The 18,937-nt window shown below is 42.7% G+C and overlaps 1 protein-coding gene across 2 annotated transcripts in view; it reads right to left on the bottom strand.

Moving 5' to 3' along the window:
* Nucleotides 1-2,642, bottom strand: part of LOC116154884 (trafficking protein particle complex subunit 9-like) — a 57,365-nt gene extending 54,723 nt beyond the window's left edge. For both annotated transcript variants that reach the window (XM_064483097.1, XM_064483098.1), the window contains exon 1: nucleotides 2,235-2,642. The gene's annotated coding sequence lies outside the window, so the exon portion shown is untranslated. The remainder of the gene's footprint in view (nucleotides 1-2,234) is intronic.
* Nucleotides 2,643-18,937: the final 16,295 nt, after the last annotated feature.

Here is an 18,937-nt window from a genome sequence, read left to right as displayed (position 1 = left end):
CTTGTTTCTACCGAGACACAAATGGCTTATGTGTATAATGTTTCACAAAAGCCCTAAAATATTATCACCCCAACTTGACACATTAAGAAACTGAGGGAGAGAGGTTTATCACATTGTACAAGATTAGAGAGAGGCCACGTCAGACACCGTATTTAAACCCAAGCACCTGCTCCAGTGCTCACACTAGAAAGTGTGACATACTGCCCCTTTCCTGCCCTCTCCCTGCAGGAAATCTCTGAAGAGTCTTTTCTGTGCCACCTGGAATCACAATCACATCAATTTTCCACAAAGAGCTATGTCACTCCTTGGAGGACGCATCAAAATCTAAAGGTTTGGGATGGGAGGAGAGATTCGCGTTTTCTGTTTCTCAAAGGAAACATGGCTTTAAAAGAAACTGAAAAGCACTTATCTAGTCTAAGCCCTCATTGTGCAGAGAAGGAAACGGAGGCTCAGAAGAGATGAGGAAAGGGCCTTATTAACAAATATTGCCTCAGTGCAGCACCAAGCCAGGCCTGGGCACTTCTGGGGGAGGATCTGGAAGGCCCAGGAGAATGCGTGTTAGAAAAAGGAAAGAGAAGAAGCATACAAGGCCCTGTCTCTACACCACCATACCATGAAGTTCCACCAAATTACCCAGTATGGGTGCAGCCAAAATTAAGGTGGGCTAAACAGGTTATAGAAATCTGGAAGTCTCAACCATAGTGGAAATTCCAACATTTACTGTGCTTTTTTCCCCAGTTCAAGCATCAGCTCAGTGGGCGCTCTGTACCAGGGACTACATGAGACCTGAAGTACTCCCAAATACAGATCTCTATTACCACGTTTGCAAACCACATAAAGGCCCACCAGAAGAAAAGTGCCCACATATAAGATGGAATTACTGAAACTGAAAGCAGCCAACCAGCATATATTACTATGAAAAACGCTGCTGCTAGGAATGGACTCATGGACATAGAAAGCAAACTGTGGTTAGCAGGCAGGAAAGGGGGGATTAACAGATACAAATTAATAAATATAAAATAAATGACAAGGACCTACTATATAGCACAGGGAACTATATTCAATTTCTTGTAACGAGTTGTACTAAAAACAATCTAAAACATATGTATATACATATGCATATGTTTATAACTGAATCTCTGCTGTACACCTGAAACTAACATTGTAAATTGACTACACTTCAATAAAAAATAATTTAAAAAAATAAGTAAAAATAAAAGCAACGCCATTAAGAAAAAATAAAAGAACACTGTAATCCCCTTAGCTGTAGGTGGTGGAGAATTCTGGTTGCAAGCACCAAGTCCACTGGATCACTCCAGCACTGACTGTCACTCTTTCTGACCATCAGAGAGTCACTTGGCTTCACTGAGGTTACTTTTCTCTTCTGTGAAAGTCTACAGTTGCAACTAACGATGTATAGAATCTCATCATTCACAAGCCCAAAAATTAGTGAGGACATCCTATGGGCCAGGCTCTGGACAGATGAAAAGATAGGGTCCCAGATATATGCATGGGTAGAAGAAGTTTATGCCATAAAGACATTAATTCTTCCTGTTTTGATACACAGATTCAATGCAATTCTGATTAGAATTCCTACCAGATTTTTCATGGAATGTAACAAGTTAATTTATGGTCAGGAATAGCCAAGAAACTTGTTTAGAACCACCACTGGAGAGGGGTGGATAGGTCATTCATTTCCACTGTTCTTTCTGAAGTGATGAAAACGTTCTGGAATAATAATGGTTGCACAACTGTGAATATGCTAAAAGCTGCTGAATTGTACCATTTAGATGGATGGACTTCATGGTGTGTGAACAATATCACAATAAAGCTGTTATATGAAAAAATATTTCTTGACAATTATTTTCCCCTCTATACAACTAGTCTGCCCCACAATTTAAGAAAAACAAAAAACCAAAACAAACCAAACTGTGCCAGGAACTCTTTAGGACTGCAATGTCCCTAGGTCTCCAACGCCTCTGGTGGTTCTGTTCCTGTTAACACACACTAGCTGGGCTGGGCTAGTTAGGGACTGTGACTATCTTTTTAAAATCGAGGGTCACACGTTTCACCCTGGGAGAGGGAAGGAAGGAGGATGTCACAGCCTCATGCCTTCAGCTCATTTTTAACTGAACCAAGCCCTGCTTTCAGCACTGTAATCCCTCTCACTATAAAAACACGTGACATCAACAAGCACCGCCATCACAACACCTGAAAGTGTTCAAGGTACTTACCTAGGGCAGAAACACTGAGGGAGGAGACGGAAGCTCGCTCAGCACTGGCGCTCCCTATTCTCGACTCCCCCAGGAGAAGCTGGGCTTTACAGCCAGAGGCTCTCAGCCCGGGGAGCAGTGCCCACGCCGCTGAGCTGGTCCTCAGGGAGCGGGAAAGGGAGAGGAGGGCAGCCCCGGGGTCGCGGGGCAGGGAAAGCGGGGTTGGGGTGGTGACGCGGGCTGCAGCCCCGCTCGGAGGCCAGCCCCAGCCCCAGCCGCCCGCCCCCGTCTGGGTCGGCAGACCCAGCCCGCCCAGGGACGGGGACGGGTCGGCGGCCGAGGAGAGGAAGCCCGGGAGGAGAGGACTCGCGTGCGGGAGAGGGGAAGGGGACGCCAGCCGCGGACTGAGGGGAGCCTGGCTGGGGCGAGAGGCGGCAGGTGCACACCTGGCCCTGGACAGCTATGGCCGGGGCGCCGGGCTGGTGGCGCGGGCAGAGGGGACTGGCCCGAGCCCCTCAGCTGAACACACGCTGACTCGAGCCCTCACGGGCTGTGACACGCGGACTGCCCTCCCGCAGCCGCCTGACCCCTTTCCCGGGAGCCCCCACCTTGCACTTCCACAGCCAGAGGCCCCGGCCCCGGATCGGAGCTGGAGCTTCCAACCCGCGGTCCAGCTGGCACCGACTGCGCATGCGCAGGAGGGCCATTGATCCTCTCTGGGTTCTGCCAGAGAAGCTGTGGCAGCGAGGGAGGGAGAAGATGGGAGGAGGAGGAGAGGAGGGGAAAAGTGGAGGGAGACAGATGGACAGGAGGGGCAGAGAGAAGGGAGGGATCTGGAGAGGGGAGGGGAGTAGCGGAGATGGAGAGAAAAAGCTTTACCTCTGGGGGCACCCCGAAGGAGGCAAGCAGTCCTGCCTCTGTACCCTTCTCTAACCCTTCAAGGCCCGCAGCTCAAGTTTTACCTCCCTGGTCCAGCCCTCTAGCTGATGACTCTGCAGAACCCCTACGGGGGTCATACCCGTTGCCCCCACGCGGAGCTTGGTTTCCTGTTGCTCTGGGAACCAAGCACCCGCAGGTGTTGTCGCTCAGAACTACCTTGGGAAGAGTACATATTCCCCTTTTACACGCTGGGAAACAGGCAGGCACGATCTCTGCCTTAGCTCCACTGTCCCAGGTGTTGGGCTGGCGGGGAGCGGGAGGTACAAGATCAGAGCCCCAGACAGAGCAGACTGCCTGAGTGTTGGTGTATAGTCCCCATCCCTCCTGGGTAAACCACACCCCACCCCAGTGGGACAGTCAAAGGCTCACAGTAGGTCCCTGGGTGTGGGAGAGCTGTCCTCAGTTCCAGTGCCCAGCTTGCTAGGTAGATAGGAGAGTTACCGAGTCCAAATTCATTCTCCTCAGTGCAGGACAGGCCAATAAGTTGGGAGACCAGGTGTTGGGGCATGGAATAGCAAGTTTCTGTAGACCTAGATGGCAAACTAATGTCCTGGAAAACCATCTCCCCAAGTCAGAATTCAGGCTCCTTTCCTACGTGCTTGGTTGTTGCAAACTTCTTGGTGTAGGAATTCTTTGTTGTTAGAATCCTTTGTTCTTGCAGCTATCTGCCTGGGTCAAATCTCTGTAAACCTCCAACAAAACAAACGTTCTTTTCTATTCTGCAACTTGTTATCTTTTTATGAATGAAAAAGTGTTAAATATCCTTAAAGGTCAGAGCCTTCAGAATAGGCTCTCCTGTATATTTCAGGCTGTAGGCAACATTGTTTTACAAGCAAGATGAAGCCTAGGAGACAGAGCACAGAGATAAAGTCAAAGGAACAGATCTAATATGGAGTCAGATTTGTTCTTTTCTATCACCGGGCCAGAAGCCACTTGGGGATTTAAATCCCTTTAAGTTAAAAATAACTAAAACTTTAAAGGAATTTACATACATAGGTGGGAATGTGCATACATATCTGGAAAAGCACACAAAGGATAGTAAACAGTGGCATCTCCAGGGAGGGCTGAAAGAACAGAGGATGAGGGAAAACTTCTTTCAATTGTGTATTTCTGTGCTCTGTTTGAAAATTTTTTTAACCATATGCATGTATTTCTTTTTCAGTTAAAAAAAAAGTGTAATGGATCAAAGAAGTAACCAGCTCAGCAAATACAGCAGCCATGGAATCACTGAGTTATCACTTTTGATTTAAGCCAGGAAGCATTTATTGACTCTCTCCTATGTGCCCAGTGCTGTTTTAAGACTTCTTTAATTATTATAATTATAATTATTATTATTATATTATTATTTTATGAAATAATAACATGCTGTCCCTCACCCCTGCCCATGGCTGGTGGAAAACCAACTGAGTTTTTATTGAGTTGTTTTCCAAGGAGTAGAGATGAGTTATAAACAGAACACATCTTCAGGGCAAAACAGTCAGAGTGGTTTTCCAGCAGGCCAGACAGCTATGAAGGGTTTTCAATAGAGGCGCCCAGAGGCTGAGAGAGAAAGCCTCAAGGACCCTACAAAAAGCTGCCCAAAATGCCTTCTCCATGGCACTACTGAAATAGGAAAGAACAAATCTGACTCCATATTAGATCTGTTCCTTTGACTTTAACAAAGCCAAGTTAATACGCTCCGGTCTTTTCATGGGTTATGATGTCACAGAGGAGACAGGTCAACAAGGAACCACTCAGCCGTGATCACGGAGCCGGGGAACGGGATGGCCGGCAAGATGTATGACGCAGCCACAACTGTGACCGTGCTTCTAGGCAGGTACCCAAAGTCACCTCGACAAGGTGTCAAACACTTGTGCCCACGTCCTCATCACCTGACATGTATTAAAGAGAAATGGAAACCTATAAAAGGCCAATACCCATGGTGGGTACACCGTCCAAAGAGCAAAGTCACAGTTTGACAACTGGCCATCTCGGTTCCCTGGGATTCATTCTTGGAGAACCTTAAAAACCACTTCTCTGTCCTCAAGAAGTGCTGCATATTTGTCATAAGTTTGGCTCAGGGATGGAGCACATTCAAGTGAACTTTAATGTCTGCACAGATTTGACTGTCTTTCTCCAGGTTCACTTGTCCATTCTAAAGAGGCCTGAGCTAAGTCCATCCTCTGTAAGATCAATTCCCTCCAGTGACAACTCATCGAGCCTGCAATTAAAAGCCAACTGAACAAGACTGTCCTCAGCTAAAAAGTTCACCCACCCTTCACTGCTTTCTTAATTTCCTCTCCTGGCTAATTACAACAGACTAACACCTCCCTCCACCAAGCTCCCCACCTATGGCAGTTTGTCTCCCCAAAGAGAAAGTAAGGTCCATAAAAGAGGAGACAACTCCATAGTCACCTCTGAATTCCTAGCATATAGTAATGTCAATAAATACAACTATGATTATGGCTTCTTTCCTTTAAAACCTTCCTGGTTATTTGAATGAGACCTTCGAAGAGAGGTGTTTGCGGTCCAGTATCTTGATCCACAAGACTCTGGAGGCCTTTTTCTGAATGGCTGTTCACTGATTATTTCAAAACACAACTTCTCATTCCAGGAGTAGCTGTGCTTTTCTGCCAGGAGTATGTGGTCACTCTCATGCCAGAACAGCTTTAAACTATATCCTTACTTTGGATTTGTTATTTTTCCCCTCTTCCAACAAAATTGAATTTCCTTAATTTCTTGCCTTGAGTAATTTTTTTTCCTAGTTCACCCTTTAGTAAACCAGGCTTCTAGGGATGGGCTTGGCCTGAAATATGATCGGTCATCCAACTCCCAGTGTGAGAGGTGTGGGGCTCACTTCCTGCCCTCCTGTCAAGGCAACTGAAACTCAGTTCAGGAGCCAACTGGCACCCCAGGGCTTCTAAGGCTCGCTTATCTCCCAGAATCCCTGCTTTCTGATTTGCCTTGGCTTCTGAGGATTTCCCCTCATTTTCTTGACAATTAGCTGTGCAGCTTGAAAGATGAGGAAGGAAGGTTTTCTTTCTTAATCAGCATTTTAAGGAACTTCTGTAATGAAGGTTTTCAAGAGTTTCTAGAACCCTCCATTGCTGAGAAAGAAAACACACTAGATATTTTCTAAATTTAGGAATCATGTGCATTTTTTCTTTGCCATTGTTTTCTTAACTGCTAAAAGATATTTTTTAATTAAAAAAAAATAAGGCCCCAAATAGGATAGAGCCTTGAAGGGCCATACAAAATTAAAGGGCAAAGACAGAAAAATGATAAATACTCTAAAAAAGTTAATAAAATACATACAGTATGGATTAGATCAGCAATTCTCACTAACAGCTAATTGAAACATGACCATGAGGTAAATCTTCTCTTCTGTCAGGAGATGGCCAACAGAAAATAGAATTAAAACAACAAACTAAAATTCTAAATCTGGCGAGGTATAGAAGGCTACCAGATAATGTGTCTTCTTCTGGAAAAGAGGGAGGATCACCAGCTCTTTACTGTGGAGCCTGAGCCCAGGGGAGGGCGGTGAAGTGAGCTCTGTAAGTACCCAATTAACAAAGTGAGTGATGAATAAAGAGACGTGAGCTTTGATGACAGAGATGATACTACTATTCACTTGTCCTGTAAAGTATGCCTTCACGTTCAGGGATCAATACCTCGGCATCCTCAGGGATTGAGATTACAGGAAAATGCACAGCCTGGGCCCAGACCTCCTCTGTGCGCTCGTGACACTGCACTTAGGTATCTCAAGGGCACTTCCATCTCCATCTGCACAGAGCTGACTTGACGGTGTTCCTCCCATAGCCGTCCTGCCCAGGGCCCCTGGTCTGGGGGCAAGGTCTCCCTGCCTCTCCCAGCTCAGGCCCATCACTCACAGATGTGCCTGGACCCCTCCTTCAGGGCCCAAATTTCCTCAGTAATGAGTCCCACCACCCACGCCTGTCCTATCAGGTACTCACTGGCACTCACTCAGCACTGACTCTGTGCTGGGGACCACGCTGCACACTGTGCACATGTTATCTCACTGGATCTCCGCAGCAGTCCTGGGAAGTCGGTACATCACTGCTTTAATTGATTAGATAAATTGTTTCACTTCCTTGAGTGCATCACCCAAAGTGACATGGCTACTGAGCCACAAACCTGGGACTGAAAACAACTTGAAAATTGAACACTGCTACACCTCGCAGCCACTCTACTCTGACTCACCACATCACCTCCTGCCAAGCCTTCTAAATGTTTCCAAGCATTCTACAAGACAAAAGTGATCTATGAGAGCACCCTACTCCCCTACTTAAAATCTGTCAATGACGGTCCACTGCCCTTAGGAGAAAGCCCCACCGGGCCTGAGCACAGCCCAACGGCCGGGCATCAGCGTTCCTTGTGCGGTGGCATCTCCTCACTCACCAAGCAGCTCTAAACGTGCCTTGTCCAGGACAAGGATGCTGACTCCGTACAACCCGGGGCTCGTCGCACTCGAACAATGATCACCTTCTTCAGTGGTCACCCTCTTCATTGCTGACTCTCAGAAAAATGTTTTCTCAGGATGAATCAGTATCTTTTCCCTTACAACTTCCCGTCATTGATAATGAGCTCCCCCCAAAAGAGAGAAGACCTAATTTTCAGTCTCTTTATCTGTAAAGTGAGAATTACAAGACAATATGTGTGGTTTTAAGAGAAATAATATTCATGTGAGGCTGAGGGACAATTCCCAACATACAGTAAGCACTCAATATGTGCTTACTTAATATTAATAAGAATAGATTCCATTCCAGCAACCTTAAATCAATGTTTTATGGCTTTGTCCAACAGACTACTGACAAACTGTTGGACGAACCCCTTTGAGTAGATCAGCGCTAGCGTACTGGCATAGGTAAGCGCTGACTCCAGTTACAGCTGCAGCCAACCAGCACTACGGGGCGGGGGCAGTTTGCTCAAACTCTTACATGTTGCTTGAGCATTTAGTTGTCATTGAATAAAGACATGTATTCCTTAGTCAAAGCTCCTGAAACATAAATCTTCAAAGATTGATGCAAATTAGGTTTCAAGTACAACACTCTCACTAGAAATTATTTGAAAATGATAGTCTTAGCTCCTCTGCACATCAAAAGGGCATGTTCTTAATGTACCTGACTATATACACTAAAAGGATTGTTTAAAGAAATTAACATGAAGCCAACCTGAATAAGCTCTCAGTATCATCTGCACAAAGCCCCACCCAATGGACTCATTTTTCACTTCCACGTAGGTGTTCAGGTAGCTTAACTTGGGTCTTGGGTCCTTATAACAAGTGGATGGGAAGAGTTGTGGATAGATTTGTGTAGCAAATATAAACCTAGGGTATTTGCTGTGTAGGAATCCTAGAAATAAACAAATTGATATATAGTCTGACCCTTAAGAAGCTCAGCCTTTCCATTTACAACAGCATTAAAAATAAAATGAGAGATATATTTAACATTAATTTACAAGATTTGAACATTGAACATTTTGAAGTATCACCGAAGTGAAATTTAAAAGATTTACATATATGGAAGACATCCCAATTTCATGGAATGGTAGAAAATATTGTTAAAAATGTTAAGACTCCACAAAGTTATCTACTAATTCAGTGGAATCCCTATCAAAATTCCAGCTGACTTCTTTGGAAAAATTGAAAAACTGATCCCAAAATTCATATGGAAGTGCAAGGGGCCCAGGTCAGCCAAAACAATCTTGAAAAAGCAGAGCAAATTTGGAGGACTCACTTTAAAAGGGTACTAAAAAGCTATAGTACTCAAGTCAGTATGGTACTGGCATAAGTTTGGATAAATAAATCTATGAGACACAATAAAAACCCAGGGGGAAAAAACTTACATTTACAGTCAGTTTTTCACAAGAGTGCCAACAACACTCCACTGAAAGAATAGTCTATTCAACAAATGGTGCAGAGACACCTGGGTATCTGCAGGCAAAAGAATGAATCTGGAATCTGGACCCCCATATTTTATATAACAAATAAAATTTAATTCAAAATGGATCACAGACAGAAACATAAAAACAAACCTATAAACTTTCTAAAAGAAGACACAGTATAAATTTTTGTGGTCCTAGGATAGGCTTTGGTTTCCTAGATACAATACGAAGAGCACAAGTGATAGAAGATAAAAGCAGATAAACTGGACTGCATCAAAATTAAAACCTTTTTCTTACAAAGGACATCATCAAGAAAGTGAAATGACAGGGGAAGGGGGTAGCTCAAGTGATAGAGTGCGTGCTTGGCAAGAAAAATAAAATAAATCAATACATCTAATTGCCTCCCCTGTAAAGAAATTGTTTTAATGTTAAGAAAACTAAACTGAAAGGACAATCTGCAGAATAGGAGAAAAATTTTGCAAAGCATGTATCTAATAAGAGACTAGTATCCAGGATATATAACAAATGCTTACAACTGAACAATACAAAGAAAATTGGCCCAATTTTTAAATTTGCCAAGGATTTAAATAGATACACAAATGGCCAAAAAGCATATGAAAAGATGCTCAGCATCACTAGCCAAATCAAAATCAAAATGAGTTCTCATTTTACACCCACTAGGATGGTTATAATCAAAACATGGACAAAAACAAGTGTCGTTCAGGAGGCAGAGAAACCTCATATATGGCCAGTGGAAAGGACAGTGGTGCAGCTTCTTTGGAGAAGTCTGGTGTTTCCTCAAAAGGTTAGAGTTATATGGCTCGGCAATTCCACTCCTACGTATAGAGTCATCCCTCAGTATCCTCGGGGGGTTGGTTTCAGGAACCCCCCACCCTGGATACCATAATCCAAGGATGTTCGAGTCCCTTTACAATCAGCCATCTGGATCCATGAAGTGGAAACTACACATATGGCGGGCCAACTGTACAGCCAACAGAATGAAAACATATTCTCACAAAAATTTGCACATCAATATTCATAGCAGTATCACTCAGAGTAGCCAAAAGTTACAAACAATATCCATCAATCAATGAATGGATAAAGAAAATTACCAAGAATACTCCCACAAAATTTTGGTCATTGAATGTTTGACAAAGGAGGTGAGAACATACACTGGAGTAAAGACAGCCTCTTCAGCAAATGCTGTAGGGAAAACTGGACAGCTGCATGTAAATCAATGAAGTTAGACTACTCCCTCACAGTATAGACAAAAATAAATTCAAAATGGCTTAAAGACTTAAACACGAAGACAAGAGACTATAAACCTCTTAGAAGAAAACATAGGCAAAACATCTGACATATATCTCAGCAATGTTCTCCTAGAGCAGTCTACTCAAGCAATAGAAATACAAGCAAAAATATACAAGTGGGATCAATTAAACTTACAAGCTTTTGCACAGCAAAGGAAACAGTAAGCAAAACAAAAAGACAGCCTATGGAATGGGAGAAAATATTTGCAATAAATGAGGCTGACAAGGGCCTAATTCCCAGAATATGTAAACAGCTTTTACACTTGATAAGAAAGAAAAACAAACAATTCAATCCAAAAATGGGCAGAAGACCTAAACAAACTTTTCTCCAATGAAGACATACAAATGGCCAATAGGCACATGAAAAAATGCTCAATATCATTATCAGAGAAATGCAAATCAAAACTACAATCAAGTACCACCTCTCACCAGTCAGAATAGCCATCATCCAGAAGTTCACAAACAATAAATGCTGCAGAGGCTGTGGAGAATATGGAACCCTCCTACACTGTGCTGGGAATGCAGTTTGGTGGAGCCATTGTGGAAAGCACTATACAGGTTCCTCAAAAGACAAAAAATTGACCTCCCATAGGACCCAGCAATCCCACTCCTGGGCATATATCCAGAAGGATCCCTAATTCAAAAAGACACCTACACCCCAATGTTCAGAGCAGCACTATTTACAATAGCAAGACATGGAAACAACCTAAATTTCCACTGACAGATGACTGGATAAAGAGGTTGTAGTATATTTGTACAATAGACTACTATTCAGCCATAAAAAAATAATAAAATAATGCCATTTGCAGCAACATCAGTGGACCTGGAGAATGTCATTCTAAGTGAAGTAAGCCAGAAAGTGAAAGAAAAATACCATATGAGATCGCTCACATGTGGAATCTAAAAAAAATAAACAAAAAACAAACAAACAAAAAGATAAACTTTTCTACAGAATAGAAATAGACACAGAGACATAGAAAACAAACTATGGTTACCAGAGGGCAGAGGGTGTGGGAAGGAATAAATTGGGAGTTCAATATTTGCAGATACTGAGTATGTATAGAATAAACAGCAAGTTTATACTGTATAGCACAGGAAAATATATTTAATACCTTATAGTAACGTATGTTTAAAAAGAATATGAAAATGAATACAGGTATGTTCCTATATAACTGAAGTGTTGTGCTGTACACAAGAAACTGATGCAACATTATAAACTTACTAGAATTCAATGAAAATATTTTTAAATAGACCAAAAACGAAAAAAAAAGAAAAAGGATATTATCAAACCAAAAGAATAAAGTACTGATTCAGGCTGCAACATGGATGAACCTTGAAACTTTATGCTAAAATAAGCCAGACACAAAAAGCCAAATATTGCCCTTTTAGGTCAACTGTATCTAAGCATTTATTGTACTATTCTGGTAAATTTTCCGGAGGTTTGAAGTCTATCAATATCAAAATAAAATGTATTATTCATTAAAAACATAAAACGATTCCTCACAGGAGGGCTTTAATCATTAAATGAAGAAATGCATGTAAAGCTCCTGGAACAACACTTTGCACGTCCACAGACAGTCACTGCTGTCACTGCCACTCAGAGAGTGATGCCAGTGCTGATGAGAGCTGCCTCCACTTGCTCCCCTGCAGACAGAAGTGAGTACCTGGGCTCTGAAAGGCAGGGTGACCGTGAACCTGGGTCAGACACAGCCACGCCCCAGACTCTGAGTTAACCAACTTTCTTATACAAACTGCTCCATGTAACATAAACACCTACAGGGATGTATCTTACAACACAGGGAATATAGCCAATGTTTTACAACAACTATAAATGGAGCATAACATTAAATATTGTGCATCTATTCTACACCTGAAACTTATATCATATTGTAAATCAGCTATACATTTATAAAAAATTAAAAAAATAATTTAAAAAAGTTACAAATTTAGTATTCAATTCAGTTTTTAAGTAACTACTTAACAGCTTAGAATGTATAAAAGCATTTAAGTGTGATAAGTTTGTTTACATATTTATTTAATTTCAGCCTCCTGCTAAAAGAGAAATTAAACAATTTTTTAAACACAGCTTAACAACCACAACAACAAAAAGACAAAAGTGAGAGTGAAGAGAAAATGGAGATTCAATACTTAAATGAAATCAGGGGGAGGTAAAGTCATAAAAATGGATGCCATGAAGTCAGGGTAAGTGTTAAAGGCCGACTAGAAATTCAGCTGTAAGATTCTTGGCAGCTAAAGCAAAAAGAACAAGATGATGTGGTGGGTGGTAGAGCTCAGTGGTAGAGCGTGTGCTTAGCGTGCACGGGGTCCTGAGTTCATGCCCCAGGGCCTCCACTAACAGATAATACACCTAATTACCTATGCCCCAAAAAGAGCCCCAAAGGAAAGAAAAAGAGAAATTTCTTTCCAAAAAAAACCTGATATTAAATTTAGATTAAATACTGAAAAAAAAAAAAAAAGAAAAATAGAAAAAGATGAGTGACACAAGCGATAATGCCCGTGAGATAAATCTGCGGTGGCTGCTGGCAGGTCCCCACATCCCACGTGCGAAAATCTGAAACATCCTTCTCACCACTCAGAGTCATCCTCAGCCCACCCCAACCTTCCCAATGTTAAAAGCAGGAGCACAGGCAGGGACCGGCCTTTGCTCTCTCTGTGTCATCACAGTGAGACAGGATGGAAGGGGGCAGAGCACAGCCATTCAAGGAAGGCCACAGCAATTAACATCAAAATGGTGAAGGATTCAACCCCCAATAGGCCTTGAGGCTCAGGATGAAGAGATTTAACTTCTAGCAGATCTTGAGCTTCATTATACACCCATTGTAATAGTAACATGGTGAATAACACGCCTCCAGCAACATGGCAGTCCCAAGGCTAGCCACAAAAGGTCAAAGGGTGGGAAATGGCCAAATCCCTGGGAATTCCATCCCTTTGCCCTTAGGCTGGTCGTTCTACTTATTAGCATATGAAACCACCAAGCCCAAGAAAACCAGCAACACAGCGCCGCCTCGCGGTCACCCCTCTCTCTCCCTCTTCGGAGAAGGCCCACACTCTTGTCTGTGGAGTGTGTACCTACTTTTAATCTGAGCACCCAGCCCCCACACCTCGTGGCCTTTCTCTTGTCTTTCAATGTATCTCTCTGCATAAATCTACCTTGACTCAACAGTGGCTTGCTCTTGAATTCTTTCCTGCAGGAAGCCAAGGACCCACGTCTGGTGGGGCACATTCCAGGGGCTCAACCAAAGCCTGGGATACAGCCCTTCTCATGGCCCACATCTGTTTTCTTGTATCAACAGGACTGGGTTGTGAAGGGAGCTCTGAGGCCCCAGCTAAGGGACAGAAGCAGCTACCAGGGCTCAAATTGGCGGACAGCCACTCCCCCAGCAGGGGCCTTGGGGTCGGCCGGTTCTCTGTGGTTCCCTGTTGTGCTGACTCCCCAGCCAGAGAACGTTCTCCCTAGGCCTGTCCCCACAAATCCCTTCTCTCCAAAATACAAGCACATCATGTCACAGTCCTCTTGTTCAACCAGGAAATATTCAGCCCACTTTTTCCTTCCCAAGTCAACAACCTAACTGTTCTCCCTCCTATCCCACCACTTCTTTCTTTGCGAGAACTCTGCACTCCCCACACACCATCCTGAACGCAGGTGCCTTGCTGGCTGGGACCGAGATGTTTCAGTCTCACACAGCCTGTGTCCTTTCACTTTCCCCTTTCTACCTTAAAATACCTTTCCTGAGTCTCCCACCCCTCTGATTCTGAACTTCACAAAGTGCTGAGGTTACAGTCACTATGTGCATACATCCCAGGTTTTGGCTAGGTTTCCTTCGCAAGATCTTCATTAAGGAGCTGCATCAAGAAGTTTAAAGAGGCTATTCTTACATCTGAGTGGAGGAGCCTGCATAAAATTTAAATGGCTTTCAAGAGAGAGTTAACCAGGGACAGAGAGGTCGCAGGACATAGTCAACAGTGTCATGAGGCAAAATGTTCTTCAAAGGCTCAGAGTGGCTTCTGAACACGGAGTTGGCAGGGAGGAGGTGCCAGGCAGTTAGTGGGATGAGTGAAACTGGGTGCGCTTCCCCAGCTGAGGAAGTATTGGATTTTGTTCTATTTTTCCAAACAATTTCTTATTACCTTTTTCTCTTATTGTCACACACCATTTCCTACGAATTAAGAAAGTCAATGTCAGTCATTTGGGCCACTTGGGAGAAGCTACACAATGCCATTCACAGGGCTGGGATATGACAGCCATCACCAGTCTAGGTTGAAAGACCAGTTGGGTTATTTTCACGGTAATCACGGGCATGCAGCAATTTCCCCAGCTTCAATTACCTCATCTCTAATATGAGGCCAATAAAACTACCAAGCAAAGTGCGTGAAGATTATGGCCGACATCTGTTTACTAGGTAAGTGCCCGTGACAGCTGCCGCTTAATGGCGAGTGAGTATGATCATCGAGACCCAGTCTACCTGGTCACACGTGCCCTGCCTTCCTGCCTTGGTGTAGGAGCGTAGCTTGTTTAGCTGAGATGAACGCCCCCAGAGCAGCCCCGACGGGAAAGCTCCCAGCTCTGCACGGCGAGGCGTGTTCCTTTCCTTCTCAGAGCTGATCACAGTTTGCAGTCGTCTGTTTTTATGTTTATCCCTTTAGTACGTGCCTCCCCTCTGGAGCTTTTGCTTAAGCAGCACATGTCCAGGTGTGTCTTGTTGCCTACTGGATATTCTGGGCTGGGAGGCAGGTGACCCCACTTCTGGCTCTGGTGCTGAACCAAGAGGGCATATAGCCCAGGGGCCCATGCTGAACCGAGGCCCCTGCACCCAAAATTATGGCCTGACATTGGGCAAATTACAGTCTTCTTTACCCTGAGATTCCTCATCTGTCCATGAAAATAACGGCCCATGGTACATACAGTTACAAGGATTAAAGGAAATCACCAAATTCACAACCTATTCAGGAGGCTACCAGTGCGTCCTCAACAGACTCATGCTGCCTTTACGGCTCTGACACACGCTAAGTGGGGCTGAAGGACACAGTGAACACTGCTAAGTGCCTGTTAAGTGCTTCATGTGTGTTATAATACTGTTTACAACTTACAAGAAACCCAGGAAGAAACGAATATTATCATGCACATTTCACAGATTCACCAACAAGTTAAGAGAGGTTACACTCTAGTCCAAGGCCCTTTGGTGAGGAAATGGCGATTTAAACCTGAATCTGAGCCCAGGCCTGGGCTACGTCTCTCTCCAATCCACCTGACTACTTACCTATGAAATCCACCTGTCCAATACACACGTTTGCAGCCGGCCAGCTCTTAAATGCAATATGTGCCACAGTTTGTCAATGTTGGTTAATTACCAGAAACTGCTCTCAGAGACTGCTACAGAAAAGACAGGTGGACCCACATCCCTGCCCACAAAGAAGAGGAATTCTGCCTTGCCTTCTCCCATAATGTGCAGAAACCCTTCCCTACAACACTAAATTCAAATGTATGCTTCATCCGTGTTTATGTTTGCACACAGCATATTAAAGTAGAAGATACCTGCAGTAATTCCATCTCGGTTCCTTTCCAAGTTTCCAGATTATCCATAATCAGTCTGTGAACGAAAATACTACAATGTGAATGAAAATACTGCAACCATGTCAGTAAACAATGAATGCTGATACCAAGACATCAGCAGCTGCCTCCACCCCCCAGCAAGGACAGGCCTGCAGCCCAGCCTCTACAGCCACTCACAATGGTGCCCTCTGAGCAGACTCAGAATAAGAAAAGACAGGATACTTGCCCTAGATAGCTAGGTGCTTTTCTAAAGAATGAATTCAGTGAGCCCAATTGATTGCTTCTTCCCATACAGAGAAAAGCACTAAATTTTTTAACTTGAGACACCTGGCTTTCTTTAGATAACAAGCAATGTTTTATTGTTCCAACTACCTGGTCTTTGTTTTAAAGCTCCTATATATCCTAGCTCCTCCTCAACCACTTGGGAGCAGTCCCTCAGAGTGCTCTGAGAGGCTGTCATCCCGGCTCGAGTCCTCCCGCCAAATAAAACATAACTCTTAACTTTTAGGCTGCACATGTTTTTCAGTCAACAGTTTTGGACACCATGAAGGGACCCAGAGCAGACTTCTCTCCACCTGAACTCTCCGAGTAACCGGAGCCTTGGTACCAGCAGTGGCCCTTTGTGCCCATCCGCCTACTCGGGGAGTCCAGATGCATTTGGTTGAGTCTCTCCTGGTTCTCGGATCTCCCATATTGGTTGATGATCCTGAGTTTTATTTGGCAGTGTATCCAGGTACCTGGCCCTCCAGTTGAAAGATACTGGGGGGCATTACCCACCCAGTGGGGACATACTGGGTGGGGCCTGGTTGAAAGATAACGGGAAATACCCACCTTGAGGAGACGTCCGATGTGGGGCTGGTTTAAAGATACCAGGAAAATACCCAGTGGAGACGTTCCGAGTGGGTCCAAGTTGAAAGACACTGGGTTCAGGACTGAGTCGTTAGGTAAGAGGCTGGTCTAATGCTTTCCTCAATTTGGTTACCTCCATTGAATTTTTCGGAATAAAAGTAAAACTCTTAGGAGGAAACTTTCAACTCCAAAAATGGGACCCTTCCCCTAGCTGGTAACAGCTTTCTCGGGTGACAGAGAATCTTGCAGGAGTGGTAGAGGCAAAGACTTCATGCCATAGAGTTGTCCCTGCGGGAAAACTTACTAGCAATTTTATTCTGAGAACCCGACCTTACAATGGGGAATAGAACTTTCAAAAAAAAAAAAAAAAAAACAAAACAAAAACAGAAAAGAAAAGGAACGAAAATAAATGACAGATTGCCAGCCTCCAACTAATACCCCAGCCAGGTTTATATACGTACAAAACTTACAACTTTAATTGGGAATTAAAAAAAAAAAATCTCACTCTGAAAGTAACTAACCAGGCCTGATAAAAACATTTTTTGGAATTCTGAACTCATAAAAACAAAAACCCCTTTAGGGGGAACTTGGATTTCTCTTCCTTAGTCCTTGAAATGTAAACGTTTTATCTTTCTCTGTGTATTTGATGTTTGTGTATGTATGTATATGTGTTTCCTTTTTTTTTTAAAGGAGAACTTGGACTCTGCCACGCAAAAGGTACAAGTATTGTGTACATATGGTGGCCACGCAAATAAATTGGGATTCTCAACAATCCTTTTATAGTACCAATTTTCAGGCATTTTGCCATCTTAAACTTTGTTGCATCAGCCTGGATGACAAAGGCTTACCTTTTGGAGAGTGAACTTTGAATTTATTTAGGCAACACCCCCACTCTCATTTGGAAAAGCCTCTTCATCTTATTTGTTTAAAATCACTATATATATATATAAATGGATGGCCATATGATGGATCCTTTAATTTGGAAAAACTTAAATTGGTGAAAGGTGAAAGAGCTCTCATTATAAACAGCTGTTTTATTGGTACCTACTAAAATCAAGTTTAAAAGTAGAAAAATATATCTAATGGTTAACCTAAGAACTTAGTTATAAAAAGAAACTGCTTTGAAAAGCTACATTTGTGTTTTTCCTTTCCCATCAATGGTTTTAGAGATGATAATAAAAACTTAGAATAATTAATGTTAATTAGGTTGAGTAACTGGAAAAAGGAATGTAAAAATGTCTAAAGATTTTTTCTTAATAAAAAAAAAGGATTATGGGCTTATCCCAAATGGGTAAATATTTTTAAATGGTTATTTTGAATGAGATAAATAAAATGGACATTTTTGGATTTAAATACAAGGTTTTGATACTACACTACGTAAAGTTAAAAAAAAAAAAAAAAAGACCAAAGAGATCAACTACTGCCCCACCAAAATTAAAGTTCAAACAAGTCCGTTTTATTTAAACTTGGTGATCCCAGAGACTTTTCTATAAAATTAGATACAGTGCACAAAAGGAAAAGAAAAGAAAAAGAGAAAAGAAAAAGAAAAAAGAAAAAGGCTTCTGTCACTCCTTCTATAAATAAGAATTATTGATTAAACCTAATAAATATTAAAATTAAAGTTATAAGAGTTAATAAAATTGAGATAAAAGTTTGTAAAATTGGTATATTTAAATTGGCTTTATATAAACCTTTTGCTTAATTATATTGTGGTATAGATATGTTTCAATGGAAAAACGCTTCCCTTCTTGGTATTATAAGGCTGGGCACATATCTGTCCCTCAGAAAATAGTAACTGAATAAACTAATGGAAACAAATAGAGTTACATGGGCCGTCCAATAAAACGTAAGAATAAAAACAAATATTCAGTGGCTAATAAACAAAAAAAAAATAATAAGAGGTTTACCCTGGGTTTAACTTAATAACTCAAGGAAAAGAGACCTTACTAAATGCCTTATGCAAGCTTTGGAAGACATGATAAAGTAAACCTTAAAGTTTTAAAACATGGAATTCTTTGTTTACAGTTCTTGTCACTGATACAAAAAAGCAAATTAAGGAGATACAATTGGGCCTAGGTGACAGAGCAGTTCTCTGGGGAACTGGAAACGTGTGTCTTTGTCTTGTAGATCAGAAATGTAAATACAGCAAACAGTGACCCAGGACTGAGCCT

This window comes from Camelus dromedarius, chromosome X (assembly GCF_036321535.1).
Source record: "Camelus dromedarius isolate mCamDro1 chromosome X, mCamDro1.pat, whole genome shotgun sequence".
NCBI lineage: Eukaryota > Metazoa > Chordata > Mammalia > Artiodactyla > Camelidae > Camelus > Camelus dromedarius.
The sequence above is the reverse complement of the archived record's forward strand: the minus strand, read 5'-3'. Positions and strand labels throughout refer to the sequence as shown.